The sequence below is a fragment of the Natrix helvetica genome (assembly GCF_964273705.1).
Source record: "Natrix helvetica genome assembly, chromosome: 2".
Taxonomy (NCBI): Eukaryota; Metazoa; Chordata; class Lepidosauria; order Squamata; family Natricidae; genus Natrix; species Natrix helvetica.
The window spans coordinates 116,109,703-116,121,305 of NC_138552.1; the positions used below are offsets into that span (position 1 = coordinate 116,109,703).

General features: G+C 43.1%; 1 protein-coding gene across 3 annotated transcripts in view; it reads right to left on the reverse strand.

Moving 5' to 3' along the window:
• SH3BP4 (SH3 domain binding protein 4) overlaps nucleotides 1-9,126 on the reverse strand; it is a 58,151-nt gene extending 49,025 nt beyond the window's left edge. The window contains exons 1-2 of one of the 3 annotated variants that reach the window (XM_081944650.1): nucleotides 8,968-9,112; nucleotides 4,608-4,682 (exon numbers count right to left, since the gene is read on the reverse strand). The gene's annotated coding sequence lies outside the window, so the exon portion shown is untranslated. Of the gene's footprint in view, nucleotides 1-4,607; nucleotides 4,683-8,967 lie in introns of all 3 variants that reach the window. The other 2 variants (XM_081944649.1, XM_081944651.1) reach the window with 2 other exon arrangements.
• Nucleotides 9,127-11,603: the final 2,477 nt, after the last annotated feature.

The window sequence follows — 11,603 nt, forward strand, 5'->3', positions numbered from 1 at the left end:
TTCCTCCTCCTCCCAGGCCAAATCCTCCAAGGCTAGGGAGGAATGGGGGGACTAAGGAGGCTGGGAGAAGGATGCAATACTGGGAGCTGCCTAGGGCTCTAGATGGTGGGTCTTGTGAGTGCGTTTCCCTCTCTGTTGCATGCCCGCTTCAATGCCCTGGGAAATAGCCCTGTTGATGACCTCTTGCATTTCCGCTGAAAGGTTGGGCCCCTGGTCCTCGACTGGGCGAAGCCTGGGGCTGGGCCTGGGGGGTGGAAGTTGCAGTGCCAAGGGCCCCACAGGGGCTGGCCCCTCCTCCAGGTCCGAAGGACAGGCAAAGAGGTTGGCCTGATCCGCCATTGAGGGGCCTGGTGAAACTGCCATGGCCAAAGAAGCCGTGGGCGAGAATTCCTGGCCTTCCCCCTAGCTATCGGAGATAGGTTGAGCCTGGGAAAGGGCAACCTCTCCAGAGGATTCCTGAGAGTCCACCAACTGGGAAGCTTGGGCCTGTTGCTGGGCCTTGGAAAATTGTTTTTCTAGGGCCTTCTGACGACGTATGGCGTTCTTATCCTGCCCCGATCCCTGCTTAGGCCCGGGTTTGGAATAAGGTTTGTTGCCTCTGATGGCCTCCCTGGCAGCCTTGGCAGCCTGCCTAGCGAAGGTTCTGGAGGAAACCCCCATTCGTTCAGGGTTTTCTGGGGTCTGATCTGCCATGGCGTTAATAAAGGGCCTTAAACGAGGCAGGTAGGGAACCACCTCCACTCACCACCTCACAGTAGCCCACCGCAAGCCAAAATGCTCAGGAAGAGACACAGAAGGTTGCAGGAAGAGATTCAGCCAGGCAGGGTTATGGCGCGAGCAAATCCAGCTCCCAGCACCTGCAGGAAGGTAAGGGTTGCGATCCAGGCGACCACAAGCACTTGCCGCTTCAGTCCGAAAGGCTAGGGGCTCAGATCGCTGGTCTGACCAGTCAATGAGGTCTCCACGTGGCTCCTGCTATGAGTCAGGCTTCAGCAGCTGCGGCATGCAGTTAAATCGAAAACGAAAAAGGCAGCTGCAAATGGAGGTTGGAACTCCTTGCCGCCTCTCCAGATGTTTTAAAGTTGCCGCTAATGCTTAGGAGAGCCCTGAGGGGCCGCGCCTAATGCCGGCTTGTAAAAAGCACAGACGACGACAACGGAGCTCTCAGCAGGGATTTCCTCCCGCAGCAGGGCTGCGGCGGCGGCGCTGGTGGCTGCAGTCCGACCCACTCGCTTCCCCAACAGCTCTCCCTACATGGCCTGTGCAAGATCAGGACACCGGGAGGACCAAGGGGTGAGAGAGAATTGGGATTTAAAGTAAATTTCTCTCACCAAGCCTGCTCCAAAGTAAAGAAGATGATCTTTTCCTTTCAGTAATATAATCGAGAGTCCAAGCAATCTATCTAGAATTGAAGAGAAACTCGAAGCGCGTCCACTGGGCTAGCTGAATTGAAAAAAACTGAAGATAATCAGCACCAGAGGCGTGGTTTAAAGTTTCAATTCAGTTCTGGGCAGATTGGCTGTATTTAACTCTTGCTTGCACTCCAGACCAGCGGCCTGGAAAATATGCAAAGATTTTAGAGGTAATACTTTATTTACAGTCACAGACCAAAACATGAACAGTACAAAAGAGACACAGCAGCCAGTCACCAAAAGCCCAACTAAGGGAGGTTACAGTTCTCTCCTCTAATGGTCACATCTCTCAAGAAAAACCTGGAAACCTGAGAGGTGATGTACGAGGAGACATCCCCAAGACAATGCACAAACAAATCACAGCCATCAGGACCAGAAGGGACGATTTCAGGAAGAGACAGTAACCCAGATCTGTCCGCGCTATACATAGGGCAAAATAGAAGGACATGCTCCGCTGTCTCAACCTCGGCTCTGTCACAAGGGCACAGCCACTTATTAATCGGGAGCCTCTTGTAACGACCATCCAGAAGTGCTGAGGGCAAGACATTGAAGCGAGCTAGGGAAAAAGCTCTTCTATACTTGGGAATGGTTAGGGTATAAAAATAGGAAGCCATCCTCAATCCATAGTTATTAACTTGGTTGAGAGTCAGGGGGGAGCAAGTTTTATTATTATAGAGGTATTAATGCTGTGCGCGTGGAAAACACCTACCCACTGCCCCTTATGAAGGACATACTAGGCCACTTGGCCAAGGGGAAGGTATTTACCAAACTAGACCTATGAGACACATACTATTGATTGCGAATAAAAGAGGGCAATGAGTGGAAAACTGCCTTTAACTGCCTCCTGGGCAGCTTCCAATTTAAAGTGATGCCCTTCAGGCTACAGGGAGCTAATAAACAAGGTACTCCATAAGCCTGTACAAAGGAATTCTTGTGTACTTGGACAACATTCTTATTTTCACTGAGACTCTAGAACCCTGGTGGTGAATCTATGGCATGTGTGCCAGGGGTGGCATGCAAAGCCCACTCTGTGGTCAAGCGCACCATTGCCCCAGCACTGAAATAAGCAATGGGCAGAACAGGGCTCTGATTTGTGGATGCGGTTTTGTTTCACGTCTCCCACTGATAGACAGCTGGGTGCCTATTTGCGAATGGTCCCCACTTCTTTCTTTCTGTTTTGAAAAACCCTCCCTGGTCTTTCGCTTTTTCCACCCCCGATTCCCTCCGGTAGTTGTCATTTGCTTATCTTTTTTCAAAAATTACAGATACACAAGCAAATAACCTGTGCATTGATGAGACCTAATTGCAAAGAGGGGGGGGGGAGACTAGACTAGAGGGATCTTGCACACCTCTCTCTATCTCTGTAGCAATAAGGGATCCCTCACTGCCCACCTCCTTACCCCATGCCTGGTCCCCTTGGTGTGTTCTTTTCCTGTGGCAGAATTGTATCAGATCATGTGCATAGTGCCTTCACCGTTCAATGCCCCGCAAGGTTTAGACTAGGATTAGGCCTTTCATATCCAATTTTCAGCCCTCACCAAAGCAATTAGAAAGGAGACAAGGAGAGAAGGACTCTTTAGCTTTGCCCGTCTTTGATCTGGCTCCTTCCCACCCTCCTGTTTTGCAGTGACCCTTCACACTCTGCATTCCCATGAGGACCTCTCCCCCATCTCCTTTCGGAAGCCTGCTTGATTTCTCTTCTAAGGCTAGCCAGGCTCTGCTGCCTCCTCTTACCCTCCCCCAACTCCCCACATCAGCAGCAACAGGTAAAGGGAGGTCGGCTGCCCCGGGACTTTGGCAGGGTGCCTGGAAAAGGTCTGGCCTGGGGAGGGGAGGACAACTATGGGACCCCCGCAGATGCTGAGACCTTCCCTCACCAGAAGGGCCTGGCTGATCTGGTGCAGGGATGAGGACAGGGGAGGCATCGCGGGGTGATGTGTGCATGTGTGTGTAAGAGAGAGGGAGGGAAAGAGAGAGAAAGAGAGGGAGGGTGGGAGGGAAAGAGAGAGAGAAAGATAGGGGACGAGAGGGAAAGAGAAATGATATTACAAAAGTTTTTCTTTTTTATTGTTGCTAAAACTTAATATTTCAAAAGCAAAAAAGGGAAGGGGCATAAAAGTGTGTTTATTACATTTTTCTTACAACAATTAGCTGAACTCTGCCTTGTTTATCAGTATTCAGGTTAATTTGCCATGCTAGCACTTTGCATAAATAACTGGGTTTTGGGTTGCAGTTTGGGCACTCAAATGAGGGAGTGGAGATGGATCCAGCCAAAGTGAAAGTGGTCCTAGACTGGCAGCCCCACAAACCAGAAACAGCTTCAAAGCTTCCTAGTATTTGCCAACTTCTACCGGCAATTCATGCCATCCTTCACTGAAATTGCCCTGCCCATCACTGAACTGTTGAAAACAGAAAGGGGTACACAGCAACCACAGCCAAGCCAAGCCTTAAACTGGACTTTAGAATGCCAGCACGTATTTCAGACTCTAAAGACCCTATTCGCCAAGGAGCCAACCCTCAGGCACATGGAATCAGAACTCTTTGTCATCCAAGCCGATGCCAGCAACGTGGCTGTCACAGCAGTCCTTCAGAAAAATGCCAACGGTGGCTTACAACCCTGAGTATACACCACCAAAGGAGATGGAAAGGAGATGGGCAGTATGGGAAAAGGATTACCACCTCATGTCCTCTACCTTAAGGTTGGGCTCCAATCATGCTGTTATGCAACCCTTCGAAACCATGCAATGGCATCAGGCTTCAAGTGGTATACAAACACATAATCGAAGCCACAATTTTCACAGGTGTCAATCAGGGAGAAACCATTTTCATGCCCCAAATACCTCTGATCCAGTGGTGGGTTTCCATTTTTTTTTACTACTGGTTCGCTCATGCGCACCCGGTTCATTTACTATTGTGATGCTTATGCGCAGAAGCATCCAGGCGGGTGGGCAGAGCCTCCTGCCACTGCCACTACCGGTTCGCTCTATCCGGACCGAACCGTGAGCAACCCACCTCTGCTCTGATCCCATCAGACTACCACTTCAAGTTCAAACATCTACAACTTCCCATTAAGGTGTGATATGCCATCACCATCAATAAGGCAAAGGGATAAACTTTGAAAGTCTGATGTGCATCTGAGGAGTGACTGTTCCTCTCATGGCCAGTTGTATGTGGCGTGCTCCAAAGTTAGTTCACCTGACAACCTGGTCATCCTCCAGCCAGAGAGCAGAACCAGGAATGTTGTTTACAGGGAGGTCCTGAGCAATTCATCTGAGGGAGGAATGGAAAGTTTATGTTATGCAAGTTATTAGCCTGGCTAGGTAGACAAAAAGGCTAGGATTGCTGGTGGGATCAAAGGGCTTAAGCCTATCTATTTTATTGTTGTTAGACTTACAATAATGTCTTAATCTATAACAGAAACCTGGTTTGCCGTCTCTAACAAAATAATGCAATGCCTTTAAAAAAAACTCATTAATTTTCAAGTTTTAAGTGTCAATTTATCAAGCCTGATAACATAGTTTTGTAGCAAATTTGGGAGTTCAAACTTATGAGAGGGTTAAATGACTGAATCTATTTGATGGAAAATCACCCTTTCAAACCTCACATAGTCCTAACTATTTTTCCTTACGTGCTCCTATCATTGGTAAGAAACTGGCCAATGCCTCTGTTTACATGCTGGAATGTAATGAAACTGTTGCCTCTTTCGGGCTCAACTGATTACATATCTCATGAGGATGTATAAATTAGCTGGATGGCCAATTCAAAAAACTGGCACTGAGGAATTTCTTTTCAACTCAAAAGACATGGTGTGTGAGGTTCCACCCATACAATGTAGCATCTCTACAAAATTGCCAAATGAATTTGGAGATACAGCATAAAGTTGGTAATACACAGATCTCTCTTTCCTGTTCTTCAATTCCAGGTGAAAAGGTGTCCTGGAATGGCTGACAAAAATTAAGGAATTAGTAGAGGGCCAGCAAATTGGCAAAATTGTTCACCTCATTCCTTTCTTTCCCTTCCTCTACAAAACCTGCATATTTACAGGCCAGTCTTTCTGCTTCTTCCTTTCCCTTATTTTGGGTGCTCTGCTACCCTATGCATGCCCAGTTACCTTATCTGCTTTTTTCACAGACTGATTTGCCCACATTTCCCTTTTCCTTCCTCCCTTTAATAGCATTAGTACCCTTTCCCATCTTCTTCACTGTAAAATATATCTGTCCACAATAATATGTGCAAGGTCCAAATAGCATTTTTTCTAATAATTTATCCTTATTTGTCATTAATATTGAAAATATCTGTTCTAGTATTTACTGAGCCGAGGTGGCACAGTGGTTAAAGTGCAGTAGTGCAGGCTACTTCAGCTGACTGCTAGCTGCAGTTCAAATCTCACCGGCTCAAGGTTGACTCAACCTTCCATCCTTCTGAGGAGGGTAAAATGAGGATCCAGGTTATTGGGGACAATATGCTGACTCTGTAAATCGCTTAGAAAGGACTGTAAAAAGCACTATGAAGTGGTATGTAAGTCTAAGTGCTATTTCTATTGCTATTGAAAAGAAATATTTAAATAAATATGCCATAAAAATACTAGAGGTGTGATCTTAATAAGTTCCTTTAATCACTGATACTTGATAGTGCACATTATGACTAAGCATGTTGGCCATATCCAGTTAATGCAAAAAAGGAAAGGAGGAGTCTAATTTATTTTTTTCAGCTGTCAAAACTGTGAAGATCACCTCCTGGCATTAAGATCTATAACCGTCTTTAATAGAAATGAGTATTTGCAACAAGGGCAATAACAGCACCAAGGCAATGTTATGATTTTTGTTACTGCAGAAGTTGGCAGATGATCTTGGAGGCCATAAAGCTATTGAAAGTTAAATCAGTTTCAAAGATACTTTCCAATTCACAGGTATGCTTCTATAACATCCCTAAACCCCTAAAATTCATTCCTTTTTGCATGCTGTCTTCCAGGTTTTTTGCTGTGCCTCAAGTGCATTAATTTGTACTGAATCAGGAATGGTTCTCCTTGAGAAAAGTCTTGGCTTTCTTATGAGCTAAAACTGTACTTCAACAGTTTGCTAGCTCTATTAATTCTTCATATTGCAAGACAGAGGTTTTGACCAACTGCAGGTCTGTAGTCTCTTTCCCCAGTTTCTGATGTGTGCATGTGTAGAGAGAACCAGAGTAGAAATTTAACAGCAAATTTTTTGCAGATGGATCTGGGACATTCTTACTGGCCAGTTCTTAACTGGAACTCATTTGTGCCTCCACACATCATTTTAATATCTTGAAAATACCTTTTATGCCAAATCAGGCTCAACTTCTTCCTTACACTGATACTGGAAGAGTTCCTTTTGTACCGAAATCTGTCCTTACAATTTGAATGAATCTGAAATTCTTGCCCACATTTCCTTCTATTGTTCCTGAGATGATAATATGCACTCTATTCTTTTAATACCCATCATTAATAAAAATTCAATTGCACTTTGAGTTAGATCCTTCCTTCATGGTCAGAATTTAATGATCATGAATAGAATAGTTAGGTTTTTACCAGCTACTACCAAAACAGAATGAAAATACTTGCTTTACCATGATGCTCTTAGTAGTAATAAGAAACTGTCTTCATTATGAAATAAAGTTTTATCTCTTCCAGTCATTATTTTAAAGATAATCTCAAAATGTTGCATTAATTCTTTATTATGCAACAAAAATCATACTTCTAAAATACATCTTTGTAGATGGGTTTCAGATGGGTAAATTGCTTCTCTCTAGCAATTTCTCCATACACATATACATTCCAAATAACTGCCATAGCTCATAATTCTAATTTAGAAGAATGCAAGAACATTTGGGAGATTTTGTTTTAAAAGCCATTTTGCTATAGTGGTTAAGGTGCAGGCCTACAAATCAGGAGATGATTTCTAGTCCAGTCTTAAGCATGAAAGCAGGCTGGGTAACTTTGGGCCAGTCACACTCTCAGAAAGTAAGACAAGAAACAATGGGTGGAAACTAATCAAGGAGAGAAGCAGTCTGGAATTAAGGACAAACTTCCTAACAGTGAGAACAATTAACCAGTGGAACAGCTTGCCTTCAGAAGTTGTGGGTGCTTCATCACTTTTTTAAGAAGAGAGTGGACAGTCACTTGTCTGAAATGGTATAGGCCCTATACTATAGGGTCTCCTGCTTTGAGGGGTTGGACAAGAAGACCTCCAACATCCCTTCCAGCTCTATATACCAGTTTATACAACTGGATATTGGTAATTGATTTCTGGGCCTTTCAAAATGCTGTAAATTTGAAATAAAATGCAATCATGACACATTTAGCAATTATATGTAATTATTTGAATAATTATAAAAATTGCTACAGAAAATTTTAATCAGGAATTCAGTATTATGTATTACTCTTGGATGAAAAGCTAATATTTCCAATACTTGAAATTAGAAACTTGTTTATATTTTTTATTTTGATATAAAGATTTTTCCTTATTAAAATTGGGAATGCATTTATTATATAGTTTGTTGTTTAACGACATTTTCCTCCATTTTCTTAAGAAATCATTAATTCTGGGATTAAACAGTTAATATTAGAAAAACAAATTTAAATCTTTTTAAAATATGATGAAGGAGGTTGATTTTCTTTCAGAGGCTAACATGGTTGGTCCCATCTGGACTTAATTTGAAGAATGGTTGCTGCCTCAGCAAATTTAAAAGGTATAGACTAATTTAAAATTCATACCTATGACAAATGTGGACATTCCACAAGGATTTCCTATTTCTAAATAAATTAAAGATAACATCCTTTTCACATAGCAATACCAGACATTTTGAGTTGAAATCAGGCTTTCCACAATGCTGGTCTTTCTTATTTACCAAGACGGAAAAATATACGAAATACTAGGTTTCCTTTGTGAAGAACTGACCACAGTAGGAAGCAAAGCACGAAAGTCATTGCTCTCATTTCTTCATTGAGAAGAAACAAAATGCAACATTACAACAGCTAACCACCGGAAACGCTTAAAAAGAGGGGGGAAATTCAAGGCAAGCAATTGGAGCTCTCTTGAAGGAAGTTTCGCCTTTAAATCCGTCTTCTTTTTATAACTAAATTATTCCCTTATCCGAACTCTATGGATAATTTATTGGGAGCAATTACAGTAAACATAATAAGGATTCTAAACGTGCCCCATATCCACAATCCAATCACAATGGTAGATGCTTCACATTAAATGGATGCTTCTTCAAATAACAAGACACCAAAAAAGGAGTATTTTTCTAATCCTCAACCAGCTTCATTTTCCTCGTCTTTGCAGGCTTCTTAATCCACATTCATGAGAATTAGGCGTAACTCCTGAAATGGCCGGAATGGGTAAATCGCTGTCTTGAGGTACAATAGCATTTATACATATTTCCTCCATCGCACTTAAAACGTTGCGTTTAAAACCAGCTCGCTCCGAACTGGTTTTTTCTCCATTCCAGGAAGTTTTATGTTATCCTTATGTTGTGAGACCAGCGCAGAAGACGTGCATTATTAAAGCACAGAAATTCAAAGTTTTCTTACCTCTCTCCCTACAGTTCTTTTCCCTCTGTCGCTCTGTCCACGCCAGGGCAACTTTATTAAGTGTAGCAGCCGCAACTACCTCCGCGGAGCAAATAGCGGGTTTCGCGGGCCTCTCCCTCTCGTCCGTTATAGCGGAAGCGGATCCGGCTACATTAGAAGGCAAGGCCCTCCTGGGAATTGGCGAGCAGTCGACGTCCGCCCAGCGACCTCACTGATGTCATTGGGGGAAAACGCAGGAGGGCGGGCCGTCAAAGTGGTTACAGCGAAGGAAGGGGCGGAGGCGGATTACTATCAAGGGAAGCCGAGAAAGGCCTGTGAGGGTTTGTATGGGTACAGACCACAAACAAAGCTTTGGTTAGTTCCTATCAGGCATGTTTTACAGTACTTTCCAGAATGTGGGAAGGGGAAATTATTTCCTATTTTTATCTTGATCTACTTTACATCATCGTATCTCTATATTTCTTATCTCTATGCTTCAGACCGTGGATGGGATCTGGGAAAAGAGAGTTATTTGCGAAGTTTGCATTGTCTGAACCAAACGCCCCTATATAGCTTCTTTCTTCCTCTCTTGTGGAGCTACGACGAACGTTGGAAGACTTGCTTCGTATTTACCTGTGCTTGAACAAATAGGTCTACAAAGAAGTAAGATTTTTTGCTTTCTGAGAGAAATATGTTTCTCAAAAGTAAGCAGTCTTTAGGAGTACCTCTGCCGCTCTTAAAGAGAACAGATTTGGCTCAATTGAATTTTGCAATCCTGGACTGATTGAGGGGATCCAGTTAATTTCTCCCCTCTCAGAATAGTGTTTACAGCTAGCTTTTGTAGGATCCAAAGACTTATGGCTACCTTCTCCTGGTTGAGCTCCTATTGTAAGTCTTAGGAAAAGGAGGCGTCCTGTGTAGTATTCCTTTCCGTCTGATCAAACAATACTCCCTGTCCCTGCCTGCTGGTTTTTACCTGCTCTGTTCCTTTTGTTGCTTATGAAGTGTTTGTCTCCTTACTAACTTCTACCTCCTGGTTTTTTTTGGGGGGGGGGGAGGGGTTGGCCTTTGTGTTACCCAACCTAGTGTGAAAAATTCTGGATCTGGTGAGTTCCATGCCACTCCTCACCGTTAAAGTAATTCTGTGTCCTTTCTGCCACATTTCTGACCCATCCCTTGCCCACACAATGGTCCTCCTTTTCAGCTTCCACACACAACCTTATATTAGGTGTAGTTATAAAAAGAACTGTTGAATCACTTTTCTCTTATTGTATGACAACATATCAGGGAGATGTGGTGAGAGAAGTAGAGGATACAACATACTGAGCTATCCTGTTTGCTAACAGTAATGTGGCAGAAAATAGATGCATTTTCTCTTGGGGAAAGTCAAAGTGTTTAATTCATAAAACCAGAGTCATACGGTTGGGACCTTGGAGAACTTGTAGTTAATCCCCCTACCAAGACAGGAATCCTCATACATCTTGGACAAATTATCCAATTTTTTCTTGAAAACCTCCAGAATGAAGCACCCACAATTGTGAGACCCAAGCTGTTTGCTTAATATTTCTCACTGGCAGGACATTTCTCATTTCCAGGTTGGATTCTGATAAGCTTCCACCCATTGCTTCTTGTCCTATTCGCAGGTACTAGGAAGAAAAAAAATCAACAGCCACTTCCCTGTGGCAGTCCATGGGAAGAGTGCTATCATGTTTCCCCTTAGCCTTTTCTTTGTTAAATTAAACATACAGTTCCTTCAGTCACTCTTCATAGGATTTAGCCTCCAGAGTTTTGTTGCTCTTCTACACTATTTCTAGGGCCTCTTTTTTGTATTATGGTAACCAGAATATTGAAGCAATTATACTTCTTTTGCTGCCTTGGACATGTAGGAGGAGACTAAAATGACCACTACAGATAGTCCTTAACAACTATTCATTCAACGTTTGTTTAAAGTTACAATGATACTGAGAAAAGTGACTTGCAATCAGTCTTTGCACTTATGACCATTGCAGTGTCCCTGCAGTGATGTGATCACAAACTGGGTGCTTGATAACCAGCTCACATTTATGACAATGCAGCATTTTGCAGTCCTATGTCAGCATCTGCAACTTTTCCAACTGGCACATTTCTGCCTTATAAGGTATCTTGTTTTATTTTTAAAAAAATCAACTTTTGTCCAACAGTCCAAGAACTATTTATTCAGCCCTTAAATTGCCCCTCAAGGAGTGCACTAGTCTCAGTTCTTTGTATCCCATGGATAAACAGTCAGCTCCATTTAAATAAACACAAAAGTTATCCAAAGCCTCTTTGCATCCCCTTTAAAGGTTCAATCTTCCAGCATATCATTCAGGAAACTCCTTTGAAAGAAAACTTACTTATTATATCATGATCTCCAGTGGTCATAAGAGTAATTAAAAATAGTCCAATAAGTATTTTCCTGCAGGTCCTCCAGACTTGTAATTTTCCCTATCATCCGCAATTGACACTTTCAGCTTAAGTTTCAGTATTGCCACTAGTCAAGCCAGTGGTGGGTTTCAAATTTTTTTAGAACCTATTCTGTAGGTGTGGCCTGTTTTGTGGGAGTGGCTCAGAGGTCATGTGACCAGGTGGGAGTGGTTTGGCAGTCATGTGACTGACGGAGTGGCTTGGTGATCATGTGA